The sequence below is a fragment of the Dendropsophus ebraccatus genome, unplaced genomic scaffold (assembly GCF_027789765.1).
Source record: "Dendropsophus ebraccatus isolate aDenEbr1 unplaced genomic scaffold, aDenEbr1.pat pat_scaffold_1048_ctg1, whole genome shotgun sequence".
Lineage (NCBI taxonomy): Eukaryota > Metazoa > Chordata > Amphibia > Anura > Hylidae > Dendropsophus > Dendropsophus ebraccatus.
In genome coordinates, this window is record NW_027208465.1 from 1,476 (window position 1) to 16,114 (window position 14,639).

The 14,639-nt window shown below is 52.0% G+C and overlaps 1 pseudogene; it reads left to right on the forward strand.

Moving 5' to 3' along the window:
- Positions 1 to 665: 665 nt before the first annotated feature.
- Positions 666 to 14,639, forward strand: part of LOC138774698 (C2 domain-containing protein 5-like) — a 30,817-nt pseudogene continuing 16,843 nt past the window's right edge.

Below are 14,639 nucleotides of genomic sequence, written 5' to 3' on the forward strand. Positions count from 1 at the left end.
AAAAGTGAGTGCAGCTCTGGAGAATGAGACATAACAGCAGAATAGTGAGTGCAGCTCTGGAGGATGAGACATAACAGCAGAATAGTGAGTGCAGCTCTGGAGGATGATACATAATGTAACAGCAAAATAGTGAGTGCAGCTCTGAAGGATGAGACATGATGTAAAAGCAGAATAGTGAGTGCAGCTCTGGAGGATGAGACAGGATGTAACAGCAGAATAGTGAGTGCAGCTCTGGAGGATGAGACATGATGTAACAGCAGAATAGTGAGTGCAGCTCTGGGGGATGGGGCATGATGTAACAGCAGAATAGTGAGTGCAGCTCTGGAGGATGAGATATGATGTAACAGCAGAATAGTGAGTGCAGCTCTGGAGGATGAGACAGGATGTAACAGCAGAATAGTGAGTGCAGCTCTGGAGGATGAGACATGATGTAACAGCAGAATAGTGAGTGCAGCTCTGGAGGATGAGACAGGATGTAACAGCAGAATAGTGAGTGCAGCTCTGGAGGATGAGACATGATGTTAGAGCAGAATAGTGAGTGCAGCTCTGGAGGATGAGACATGATGTAACAGTAGAATAGTGAGTGCAGCTCTGGAGGTGATGTATAATATGTGATGCAACTGGGGGTGGTCCGGTGTGGTGACATCTCTTTTCCCCCTGTACAGGACAGAGGAGTCTCCGCCCCCGTGCGGTTTCTGTCACATCCGTATGACGAGCTGAACATGCCGTTTCCCGCTCACCTCACCTTCTGTTACAGCTGCAGGAAGCAGAAGGTTCGACGTTCTCTTCACCACCATTGATCTGCCGACGGACACTCCAGTGGTGGGGAAGGGCTGTCTGATCCAGGCCAGGTACTGACCTCAGTGCCTCTGGGGTTTCTCCCCTTTGTCTTCAGTAACCAATCGTTACCTCTGTGCCCCTGAAGCTCCGCCCCCTTGTCTTCAATAAGCAATCAGACCTCTCTGCCTCTGGGGCTTCGCCTTCTTGACCTTAGTAACCATTAGAGCTGCTGAGGCTCCGCCTCTTTGTCCTCTGTAAGCGTTCAGACCTCTCTGCCCCTGGGCTCTACCTCCTTGTCCTCAGTATTTGATCAGACCTCTCTTCTCCTGGGCTCCTCCCCCTAGCCCTCAGTAACCATTTATGCTCCTGGGGCTCTGCCTCCTTGTCCTCAGTAGCCATTCAGACCTTTCTCCTCTTGGGCTCCGCCTCCTTGTCTTCAGTAATTCATCAGACCTCTCTTCTCCTGGGCTCCTCCCCCTAGCCCTCAGTAACCATTTATGCTCCTGGGGCTCTGCCTCCTTGTCCTCAGTAACCATTCAGACCTTTCTCCTCTTGGGCTCCGCCTCGTTGTCTTCAGTAACCATTCAGACTTTTCTCCTCTTGGGCTCCGCCTCCTTGTCCTCAGTAGTTTATCAGACCTCTCTTCACCTGGGCTCCGCCTCCTTGTCCTCAGTAATTCATCAGACCTTTCTCCTCTGGGCTCTGCCTCCTTGTCCTCAGTAACCTTTCAGACCTTTCTCCTTTTGGGCTCCGCCTCCTTGTCCTCAGCAATTCATCAGACCTTCTCCTCTTGGGCTCTGCCTTCTTGTCCTCAGTAATTCATCAGACCTCTCTTCTCCTGGGCTCCGCCTCCTTGCCCTCAGTAACCATTCATGCTCCTGGGGCTCCGCCTCCTTGTCCTCAGTAATTCATCAGACCTCTCCACCTGGGCTCCGCCTCCTTGTCCTCAGTATTTTATGAGACCTCTCTTCTCCTTGGCTCTTCCCCCTTGCCCTCAGTAACCATTCATGCTCCTGGGGCTCCGCCTCCTTGTCCTCAGTAATTCATCAGACCTCTCCACCTGGGCTCCGCCTCCTTGTCCTCAGTAATTCATCAGACCTCTCTTCACCTGGGCTCCGCCTCCTTGTCCTCAGTAATTCATCAGACCTCTCTTCACCTGGGCTCCGCCTCCTGTCCTCATTAATTCATCAGACCTCTCTTCTCCTGGGCTCCGCCTCCTTGTCCTCAGTAATTCATCAGACCTCTCTTCTCCTGGGCTCCGCCTCCTTTTCCTCAGTAATTCATCAGACCTCTCTTCACCTGGGCTCCGCCTCCTTGTCCTCAGTAATTCATCAGACCTCTCTTCACCTGGGCTCCGCCTCCTTGTCCTCTGTAATTTCTCAGACCTCTCTTCACCTGGGCTCTGCCTCCTTGTCCTCAGTAATTCATCAGACCTCTCTTCACCTGGGCTCCGCCTCCTTGTCCTCAGTAATTCATCAGACCTCTCTTCACCTGGGCTCCGCCTCCTTGTCCTCTGTAATTTCTCAGACCTCTCTTCACCTGGGCTCTGCCTCCTTGTCCTCTGTAATTTCTCAGACCTCTCTTCACCTGGGCTCCGCCTCCTTGTCCTCAGTAATTCATCAGACCTCTCTTCACCTGGGCTCTGCCTCCTTGTCTCAGTAATTCATCAGACCTCTCTTCACCTGGGCTCTGCCTCCTTGTCCTCAGTAGTTTATCAGACCTCTCTTCTCCTGGGCTCCGCCTCCTTGTCCTCAGTAATTCATCAGACCTCTCTTCCCCTGGGCTCTGCCTCCTTGTCCTCAGTAATTTCTCAGACCTCTCTTCACCTGGGCTCCGCCTCCTTGTCCTCAGTAATTCATCATACCTCTCTTCACCTGGGCTCCGCCTCCTTGTCCTCTGTAATTTCTCAGACCTCTCTTCACCTGGGCTCTGCCTCCTTGTCCTCAGTAATTCATCAGACCTCTCTTCACCTGGGCTCCGCCTCCTTGTCCTCAGTAATTTCTCAGACCTCTCTTCACCTGGGCTCTGCCTCCTTGTCCTCTGTAATTTCTCAGACCTCTCTTCACCTGGGCTCCGCCTCCTTGTCCTCAGTAATTCATCAGACCTCTCTTCACCTGGGCTCCGCCTCCTTGTCCTCAGTAATTCATCAGACCTGTGTTCTCCTGGGCTCCGCCTCCTTGTCCTCAGTAATTCATCAGACCTCTCTTCACCTGGGCTCCGCCTCCTTGTCCTCAGTAATTTCTCAGACCTCTTTTCCTTGGCTCCGCCCCCTTGCCCTCCTCACCCTGCTGTGTCCCCCTATAGGCTGTGCCGGCTGAAGAAGAAGGCTCAGGCGGAGGCCAACGCCACGTCCATCAGTAACCTGCTGCCCTTCATGGAGTACGAGCTGCACACCCAGCTGATGAACAAGCTCAAGCTGAAGGGGATGAACGGGCTGTTCGGGCTCCGCATCCAGATCACCGTGGGCGAGAACCTGCTGCTGGGACTGGCGGTGAGTGGGGCCCCTGCTGGGGGAGGGCGGGAGACCCCCTTATATATAGCTAACATGTGGCCCCTGCTGGGGGAGGGCGGGAGACCCCCTTATATATAGCTAACATGTGGCCCCTGCTGGGGGAGGGCGGGAGACCCCCTTATATATAGCTAACATGTGGCCCCTGCTGGGGGAGGGCGGGAGACCCCGTCAGCTGTCTACCCCCTCATCCTGGCCCTTCCAATGCTTTCCTTATAGTCGGCGACAGGCGTGTACCTGGCGTCACTCCCCACTCCCGGCGGCATACAGATCTCCGGCAAGACCCCCAGCGACGGCCCCTATGAGCAGCACATTTCCCACATGCAGAAGAAGATCAACGAGACCATCGCCAAGAACAAGGAGCTGTACGAGATCAACCCCCCGGTGAGTGATGGGGATGGCGGTGTGTTCTGTATGACAGATGGCGGTGTGTTCTGTATGAGTGATGGCGGTGTGTCCTGTATGACAGATGGCGGTGTGTTCTGTATGACAGATGGCGGTGTGTTCTGTATGACAGCTGGCGGTGTGTTCTGTATAGCAGCGGGCGGTGTGTTCTGTATGACAGCTGGCGGTGTGTTCTGTATGACAGATGGCGGTGTGTTCTGTATGAGTAATGGCGGTGTGTTCTGTATGACAGATGGCGGTGTGTTCTGTATGACAGATGGCGGTGTGTTCTGTATGACAGATGGCGGTGTGTTCTGTATGACAGATGGCGGTGTGTTCTGTATGACAGATGGCGGTGTGTTCTGTATGAGAGATGGCGGTGTGTTCTGTATGACAGCTGGCGGTGTGTTCTGTATGAGTGATGGCGGTGTGTCCTGTATGACAGATGGCGGTGTGTTCTGTATGAGTGATGGCGGTGTGTTCTGTATGTGTGATGGCGGTGTGTTCTGTATGACAGATGGCGGTGTGTTCTGTATGACAGATGGCGGTGTGTTCTGTATGACAGATGGCGGTGTGTTCTGTATGACAGATGGCGGTGTGTTCTGTATGACAGCTGGCGGTGTGTTCTGTATGAGTGATGGCGGTGTGTTCTGTATGACAGATGGCGGTGTGTTCTGTATAACAGCTGGCGGTGTGTTCTGTATGACAGCTGGCGGTGTGTTCTGTATGACAGATGGCGGTGTGTTCTGTATGAGTAATGGCGGTGTGTTCTGTATGACAGATGGCGGTGTGTTCTGTATGACAGATGGCGGTGTGTTCTGTATGACAGATGGCGGTGTGTTCTGTATGACAGATGGCGGTGTGTTTCTGTATGACAGATGGCGGTGTGTTCTGTATGACAGATGGCGGGTGTGTTCTGTATGACAGCTGGCGGTGTGTTCTGTATGAGTGATGGCGTGTGGTCCTGTATTGACAGATGGCGGTTGTGTTCTGTATGAGTGATGGCGGTGTGTTCTGTATGACAGATGGCGGTGTGGTCTGTATGACAGATGGCGGTGTGTTCTGTATGACAGATGGCGGTGTGTTCTGTATGACAGATGGCGGTGTGTTCTGTATGACAGATGGCGGTGTGTTCTGTATGGACAGCTGGCGGTGTGTCTGTATGAGTGATGGCGGTGTGTTCTGTATGACAGCATGGCGGTGTGGTGTTCGTATAACAGCTGGCGGTGTGTTCTGTATGACAGATGGCGGTGTGTTCTGTATGACAGATGGCGGTGTGTTCTGTATGAGTAATGGACGGTGTGTTCTGTATGACAGATGGCGGTGCTGTTTCTGTATGACAGATGGCGGTGTGTTCTGTATGACAGATGGCGGTGTGTCCTGTATGGCAGATGGCGGTGTGTTCTGTATGACAGATGGCGGTGTGTTCTGTATGACAGATGGCGGTGTGTTCTGTATGACAGATGGCGGTGTGTTCTGTATGAGTGATGGCGGTGTGTTCTGTATGAGTGATGGCGGTGTGTTCTGTATGACAGATGGCGGTGTGTTCTGTATGAGTGATGGCGGTGTGTTCTGTATGAGTGATGGCGGTGTGTTCTGTATGACAGCTGGCGGTGTGTTCTGTATGAGTAATGGCGGTGTGTTCTGTATGACAAATGGCGGTGTGTTCTGTATGACAGATGGCGGTGTGTTCTGTATGGCAGATGGCGGTGTGTTCTGTATGAGTGATGGCGGTGTGTTCTGTATGACAGATGGCGGTGTGTTCTGTATGAGTGATGGCGGTGTGTTCTGTATGACAGATGGCGGTGTGTTCTGTATGAGTGATGGCGGTGTGTTCTGTATGACAGATGGCGGTGTGTTCTGTATGAGTGATGGCGGTGTGTTCTGTATGAGTGATGGCGGTGTGTTCTGTATGACAGATGGCGGTGTGTTCTGTATGAGTGATGGCGGTGTGTTCTGTATGACAGATGGCGGTGTGTTCTGTATGAGTGATGGCGGTGTGTTCTGTATGAGTTATGGCGGTGTGTTCTGTATGAGTGATGGCGGTGTGTTCTGTATGACAGATGGCGGTGTGTTCTGTATGAGTGATGGCTGTGTGTTCTGTATGAGTGATGGCGGTGTGTTCTGTATGACAGATGGCGGTGTGTTCTGTATGACAGATGGCGGTGTGTTCTGTATGACAGATGGCGGGTGTGGTTCTGTATGACAGAATGGCGGTGTGTTCTGTATGAGTGATGGCGGTGTGTTCTGTATGAGTGATGGCGGTGTGTTCTGTATGACAGATGGCGGTGGTGTTCTGTATGACAGATGGCGGTGTGTTCTGTATGACAGATGGGCGGTGTGTTCTGTATGAGTTATGGCGGTGTGTTCGTATGACAGATGGCGGTGTGTTCTGTATGAGTGATGGCGGTGTGTTCTGTATGACAGATGGCGGTGTGTTCTGTATGACAGATGGCGGTGTGTTCTGTATGACAGCTGGCGGTGTTTCTGTATGAGTGATGGCGGTGTGTTCTGTATGAGTGATGGCGGTGTGTTCTGTATGAGTGATGGCGGTGTGTCTGTATGAGTGATGGCGGTGTGTTCTGTATGACAGATGGCGGTGTGTTCTGTATGACAGATGGCGGTGTGTTCTGTATGACAGATGGCGGTGTGTCTGTATGAGTTATGGCGGTGTGTTCTGTATGACAGATGGCGGTGTGTGTCTGTATGAGTGATGGCGGTGTGTTCTGTATGACAGATGGCGGTGTGTTCTGTATGACAGATGGCGGTGTGTTCTGTATGACAGCTGGCGGTGTGTTCTGTATGACAGATGGCGGTGTGTTCTGTATGACAGATGGCGGTGTGGTTCTGTATGACAGATGGCGGTGTGTTCTGTATGAGTGATGGCGGTGTGTTCTGTATGACAGATGGCTGTGTGTTCTGTATGAGTGATGGCGGTGTGTTCTGTATGACAGATGGCGGTGTGTACTGTATGAGTGATGGCGGTGTATACTGTATGAGTGATGGCGGTGTGTTCTGTATGACAGATGGCGGTGTGTCCTGTATGAGTGATGGCGGTGTGTTCTGTATGACAGGTGGCGGTGTGTTCTGTATGACAGATGGCGGTGTGTTCTGTATGACAGATGGCGGTGTGTACTGTATGACAGATGGCGGTGTGTTCTGTATGGCAGATATCGGTGTGTACTGTATGAGTGATGGCGGTGTGTTCTGTATGAGTGATGGCGGTGTGTACTGTATGAGTAATGGCGGTGTGTTCTGTATGACAGATGGCGGTGTGTTCTGTATGACAGATGGCGGTGTGTTCTGTATGAGTGATGGCGGTATGTTCTGTATGACAGATGGCGGTGTGTTCTGTATGACAGATGGCGGTGTGTTCTGTATGAGTGATGGCGGTGTGTTCTGTATGAGTGATGGCGGTGTTGTTCTGTATGACAGATGGCGGTGTGTTCTGTATGACAGATGGCGGTGTGGTCTGTATGAGTGATGGCGGTGTGTTCTGTATGAGTGATGGCGGTGTGTTCTGTATGAGTGATGGCGGTGTGTTCTGTATGAGTTATGGCGGTGTGTTCTGTATGACAGATGGCGGTGTGTTCTGTATGACAGATGGCGGTGTGTTCTGTATGAGTGATGGCGGTGTGTTCTGTATGAGTGATGGCGGTGTGTTCTGTATGAGTGATGGCGGTTGTGTCTGTATGACAGATGGCGGTGTGTTTCTGTATGACAGATGGCGGTGTGTTTTCTGTATGACAGATGGCGGTGTGTTCTGTATGAGTGATGGCGGTGTGTTCTGTATGACAGATGGCGGTGTGTTCTGTATGAGTGATGGCGGTGTGTTCTGTATGACAGATGGCGGTGTGTTCTGTATGACAGATGGTGGTGTGTTCTGTATGACAGATGGCGGTGTGTTCTGTATGACAGATGGCGGTGTGTTGTGTATGAGAGATGGCGGTGTGTTGTGTATGAGAGATGGCGGTGTGTTCTGTATGAGTTATGGCGGTGTGTTCTGTATGAGTGATGGCGGTGTGTACTGTATGAGTGATGGCGGTGTGTTCTGTATGAGTGATGGCGGTGTGTTCTGTATGACAGATGGCGGTGGTGTTCTGTATGACAGATGGCGGTGTGTTCTGTATGAGTGATGGCGGTGTGGTTCTGTATGAGTGATGGCGGTGTGTTCTGTATGGCAGATGGCGGTGTGTTCTGTATGACAGATGGCGGGTGTGTTCTGTATGACAGATGGCGGTGTGTTTCTGTATGAGTGATGGCGGTGTGTTCTGTATGACAGATGGCGGTGTGTTCTGTATGACAGATGGCGGTGTGTTCTGTATGAGTGATGGCGGTGTGTTCTGTATGGCAGATGGCGGTGTGTTCTGTATGAGTGATGGCGGTGTGTCCTGTATGACAGATGGCGGTGTGTTCTGTATGTGTGATGGCGGTGTGTTCTGTATGACAGATGGCGGTGTGTCCTGTATGACAGATGGCGGTGTGTACTGTATGAGTGATGGCGGTGTGTTCTGTATGACAGATGGCGGTGTGTCCTGTATGACAGATGGCGGTGTGTTCTGTATGGCAGATGGCGGTGTGTTCTGTATGAGTGATGGCGGTGTGTTCTGTATGACAGATGGCGGTGTGTTCTGTATGAGTGATGGCGGTGTGTTCTGTATGAGTGATGGCGGTGTGTTCTGTATGACAGATGGCGGTGTGTACTGTATGACAGATGGCGGTGTGTTCTGTATGGCAGATGGCGGTGTGTTCTGTATGTGTGATGGCGGTGTGTTCTGTATGACAGATGGCGGTGTGTTCTGTATGAGTGATGGCGGTGTGTTCTGTATGAGTGATGGCGGTGTGTTCTGTATGACAGATGGCGGTGTGTCCTGTATGACAGATGGCGGTGTGTTCTGTATGACAGATGGCGGTGTGTTCTGTATGTGTGATGGCGGTGTGTTCTGTATGTGTGATGGCGGTGTGTTCTGTATGAGTGATGGCGGTGTGTTCTGTATGAGTGATGGGGTGTGTTCTGTATGACAGATGGCGGTGTGTTCTGTATGACAGATGGCGGTGTGTTCTGTATGACAGATGGCGGTGTGTCCTGTATGAGTTATGGCGGTGTGTTTTGTATGAGTTATGGCGGTTATTATTATCTCTATAGGAGATACTGGAGGAGACCATCGGATCGCCCATTCCGGAGCCGCGCCAGAGGACACGTCTGCTCCGCTCCCAGTCCGAGAGCTCCGATGAGGTGGTGGAACTGGACCTGTCTCATGGGAAAAAGGACGCCTTCGTCCTGGAGGTAAGAAATGGGGTGTTCAGTGCCCCATGACCTTTGACCCCATCAGCCACCCCATCTCCCCCAGACTATAAAGGGGCACTCACAGGAATCTCACTGACATTATCCTTGATTCTAACCTGTCCTTGTGTTCAGTGGAGACATTGTAGCAGATCCTCCGCTCTGTAACGTCTCCTTACTTACAGATCGATGACACCGACGCCGTGGAAGACGTTCACTCCCTTCTGACCGACGTCCCTCCCCCTCCAGGTGACAACCAAATACTGTAATGTGATCAGCAGAGCCTATTATACTCCAGAGCTGCACTCACTATTCTTCCACCTCCCTACACTTTAGTTTTTCCCATATCAGGTGACGTCCGGGTCCAGGTGTAACATCAGTGTTTGTGAGTCTTCACAGGTGCTGATATAGGTGTTACACACTCACAGATCAGCGACGCTACCCTGTATCACAGGTGCTGATATAGGTGTTACACACTCACAGATCAGCGATGCTACCTTTGTATCACAGGTGCTGATATAGGTGTTACACACTCACAGATCAGCGACGCTACCCTGTATCACAGGTGCTGATATAGGTGTTACACACTCACAGATCAACGACGCTACCCTGTATTACAGGTGCTGATATAGGTGTTACACACTCACAGATCAGCGACGCTACCCTGTATCACAGGTGCTGATATAGGTGTTACACACTCACAGATCAGCGACGCTACCCTGTATCACAGGTGCTGATATAGGTGTTACACACTCACAGATCAACGACGCTACCCTGTATCACAGGTGCTGATATAGGTGTTACACACTCACAGATCAGCGACGCTACCCTGTATCACAGGTGCTGATATAGGTGTTACACACTCACAGATCAGCGACGCTACCTTTGTATCACAGGTGCTGATATAGGTGTTACACACTCACAGATCAGCGACGCTACCCTGTATCACAGGTGCTGATATAGGTGTTACACGCTCACCGATCGGCTCCGCTACCCTGTATCACAGGTGCTGATATAGGTGTTACACGCTCACCGATCGGCTCTGCTACCCTGTATCACAGGTGCTGATATCTGTGTTACACACTCACAGATCGGCTCCGCAATGCTGTATCACAGGTGCTGATATAAGTGTTACACACTTACAGATCGGCTCCACCATGCTGTATCACAGGTGCTGATATTAGTGTTACACACTCACAGATCAGCTTCACCGCGCTGTATCACTAGTGCTAATATTAGTGTTACACACTCACAGATCAGCTTCACCGCGCTGTATCACTAGTGCTAATATTAGTGTTACACACTCACAGATCAGCTCCACCATGCTGTATCACAAGTGCTCATATTAGTGTTACACACTCTGATTCCACCGGTCATTAAGAGATCTGCTGCCCGGTTCCGGAGATATCTTAGTTTTTCAGTATATGGTAATAACAGGTCTGCAGGAAATCCGGCTTACCGCTCCATCCAAGACCTTACTGCACGGCTCACACTCCAATCTGTGCAAAGTCCAGCTTTCCGTCATCCAATTAGAAAGCTTTATTTCTGACGCCAGGTTCTGTGCATACTGTGCGGTATTCCCCCAACAAATGCCATACCGCACTGCGTGCACAGAACCGGGTGACATAAATGAAGCTTTCTAATTGGATGGCCAAACGCTGGAGTCAAATTTTGTTCTGGCGCACAGGAGGCGGGCCCAGTGATGGGCGGAGAGATCGGTGCACTAGGAACGCTGGGCCCGCCTCCTGAGCACCAGACCTGCTTATTAGCATATACAGGAAATCTGAGATATCTCGGGAACACGGCGGCAGCGATCAGGAAGTGAAGAAATGGTCAACAGAGCAGACCCAGGACAGTCAGGGACTTTAGCTGTGAAGCTGCAGCATTGTGAGTGCAGCTCTGGAGTACCATACATAATGTTGATAAGTCATGTGACTATTGTTCTATTTTGTCTTGTTCAGGATTCTTCAGCTGTAACACAGAGATGATGCCTGGCATAAACAACTGGACATCGGATATACAGGTGAGTGTTTGTTACAGTGTGTCATGTGTCCCCCCTCACTGCTGACCTCCTGACACTCTGACCTCCTGACACTGACCTCCTGACAATGACCTCCTGACTTTCTGACCTCCTGACTTTCTGACCTCCTGACTGTCTGACCTCCTGACTCTCCGACCTCCTGACACTCTGACCTCCTGACTCTCCGGCCTCCTGACTCTCCGACCTCCTGACTCTCCGGCCTCCTGACTGTCTGACCTCCTGACACTCTGACCTCCTGACTCTCTGACCTCCTGACACTCTGACCTCCTGACACTGACCTCCTGACTTTCTGACCTCCTGACACTGACCTCCTGACTTTCTGACCTCCTGACACTGACCTCCTGACTTTCTGACCTCCTGACTTTCTGACCTCCTGACTGTCTGACCTCCTGACTGTCTGACCTCCTGACTGTCTGACCTCCTGACTGTCTGACCTCCTGACTGTCTGACCTCCTGACTGTCTGACCTCCTGACTGTCTGACCTCCTGACTCTCCAACCTCCTGACTCTCCGGCCTCCTGACTCTCCGACCTCCTGACACTCTGGCTTCCTGACTCTCTGACCTCCTGACTCTCCCCGACCTCCTGACTCTCCGACCTCCTGACTCTCCGACCTCCTGACTCTCCGACCTCCTGACTCTCCGACCTCCTGACTCTCCGACCTCCTGACTCTCCGGCCTCCTGACTCTCCGACCTCCTGATCTCCTGACTCTCCGACCTCCTGATCTCCTGACTCTCCGATCTCCTGACTCTCCGACCTCCTGATCTCCTGACTCTCCGACCTCCTGATCTCCTGACTCTCCGACCTCCTGATCTCCTGACTCTCCGACCTCCTGATCTCCTGACTCTCCGACCTCCTGATCTCCTGACTCTCCGACCTCCTGATCTCCTGACTCTCCGACCTCCTGATCTCCTGACTCTCCGACCTCCTGATCTCCTTACTCTCTGACCTTCTGATCTCTTGACTCTCCGACCTCCTGACACTCCGACCTCCTGACACTCCGACCTCCTGACACTCCGACCTCCTGACACTCCGACCTCCTGACACTCTGACCTCCTGACACTCTGGTTTCCTGACTCTCTGATCTCTCTCTTTAGATGTTCACCTCCGTCCGCGCTGTTCGTCTCTCCAGCGTAAACCTGACCAACCCGACCTTGAACAAGAACTTTAACGACATGTGCGAGAACCTGCTGAAGGTGCGAGGGGGAAGAGGGAAGGAGTGATTTGGGGGGGATCAGTAATGGGTGTGGGGGGTCAGTAGTGATTTGGGGTGATCAGTAATGGGTGTAGGGGGGTCAGTAGTGATTTGGGGTGATCAGTAATGGGTGTGGGGGGTCAGTAGTGATTTGGAGGGATCAGTAATGGGTGTAGGGGGGTCAGTAGTGATTTGGGGGGATCAGTAATGGGTGTGGGGGGTCAGTAGTGATTTGGGGTGATCAGTAAGGGGTGTGGGGGGTCAGTAGTGATTTGGAGGGATCAGTAATGGGTGTGGGGGTCATTAGTGATTTGGGGTGATCAGTAAGGGGTGTGGGGGGTCAGTAGTGATTTGGGGGGATCAGTAATGGGTGTGGGGGGTCAGTAGTGATTTGGGGGGGATCAGTAATGGGTGGGGGGGGGGTCAGTAGTGATTTGGGGTGATCAGTAAGGAGTGTGGGGGGTCAGTAGTGATTTGGAGGGATCAGTAATGGGTGTGGGGGTCATTAGTGATTTGGGGTGATCAGTAAGGGGTGTGGGGGGTCAGTAGTGATTTGGGGTGATCAGTAATGGGTGTGGGGGGTCAGTAGTGATTTGGGGTGATCAGTAATGGGTGTGGGGGGTCAGTAGTGATTTGGGGTGATCAGTAAGGAGTGTGGGGGGTCAGTAGTGATTTGGAGGGATCAGTAATGGGTGTGGGGGGTCAGTAGTGATTTGGGGGGATCAGTAATGGGTGTGGGGGGTCAGTAGTGATTTGGGGGGATCAGTAATGGGTGGGGGGGGTCAGTAGTGATTTGTGGTGATCAGTAAGGAGTGTGGGGGGTCAGTAGTGATTTGGAGGGATCAGTAATGGGTGTGGGGGTCATTAGTGATTTGGGGTGATCAGTAAGGGGTGTGGGGAGTCAGTAGTGATTTGGGGTGATCAGTAATGGGTGTGGGGGGTCAGTAGTGATTTGGAGGGATCAGTAATGGGTGTGGGGGTCAGTAGTGATTTGGGGTGATCAGTAATGGGTGTGGGGATCAGTAGTGATTTAGGGTGATCAGTAATGGGTGTGGGGGGTCAGTAGTGATTTGGGGTGATCAGTAATGGGTGTGGGGATCAGTAGTGATTTGGGGTGATCAGTAATGGGTGTGGGGATCAGTAGTGATTTGGGGTGATCAGTAATGGGTGTGGGGATCAGTAGTGATTTGGGGTGATCAGTAATGGGTGTGGGGATCAGTAGTGATTTGGGGTGATCAGTAATGGGTGTGGGGGGTCAGTAGTGATTTGGGGGGATCAGTAATGGGTGTGGGGGGTCAGTAGTGATTTGGGGGATCAGTAATGGGTGTGGGGGGTCAGAAGTGATTTGGGGGATCAGTAATGGGTGTGGGGGGTCAGTAGTGGTTTGGGGTGATCAGTAATGGGTGTGGGGGGTCAGTAGTGATTTGGGGTGATCAGTAATGGGTGTGGGGGGTCAGTAGTGATTTGGGGGATCAGTAATGGGTGTGGGGGGTCAGTAGTGATTTGGGGGGATCAGTAATGGGTGTGGGGATCAGTAGTGATTTGGGGGGATCAGTAATGGGTGTGGGGATCAGTAGTGATTGGGGTGATCAGTAATAGGTGTGGGGGGTCAGTAGTGATTTGGGGGGATCAGTAATGGGTGTGGGGATCAGTAGTGATTTGGGGTGATCAGTAAGGAGTGTGGGGGGGTCAGTAGTGATTTGGAGGGATCAGTAATGGGTGTGGGGGTCATTAGTGATTTGGGGTGATCAGTAAGGGGTGTGGGGAGTCAGTAGTGATTTGGGGTGATCAGTAATGGGGTGTGGGGGGTCAGTAGTGATTTGGAGGGATCAGTAATGGGTGTGGGGGTCAGTAGTGATTTGGGGTGATCAGTAATGGGTGTGGGGATCAGTAGTGATTTGGGGTGATCAGTAATGGGTGTGGGGGGTCAGTAGTGATTTGGGGTGATCAGTAATGGGTGTGGGGATCAGTAGTGATTTGGGGGGATCAGTAATGGGTGTGGGGGGTCAGTAGTGATTTGGGGGGATCAGTAATGGGTGTGGGGATCAGTAGTGATTTGGGGGGATCAGTAATGGGTGTGGGGGGTCAGAAGTGATTTGGAGGTATCAGTAATGGGTATAGGGGGGTCAGTAGTGATTTGGGGTGATCAGTAATGGGTGTGGGGGGTCAGTAGTGATTTGGGGGGATCAGTAATGGGTGTGGGGGGTCAGTAGTGATTTGGGGTGATCAGTAATGGGTGTGGGGGATCAGTAGTGATTTGGGGTGATCAGTAATGGGTGTGGGGATCAGTAGTGATTTGGGGTGATCAGTAATGGGTGTGGGGGGTCAGTAGTGATTTGGGGGGATCAGTAATGGGTGTGGGGATCAGTAGTGATTTGGGGTGATCAGTAATGGGTGTGGGGGGTCAGTAGTGATTTGGGGGGATCAGTAATGGGTGTGGGGATCAG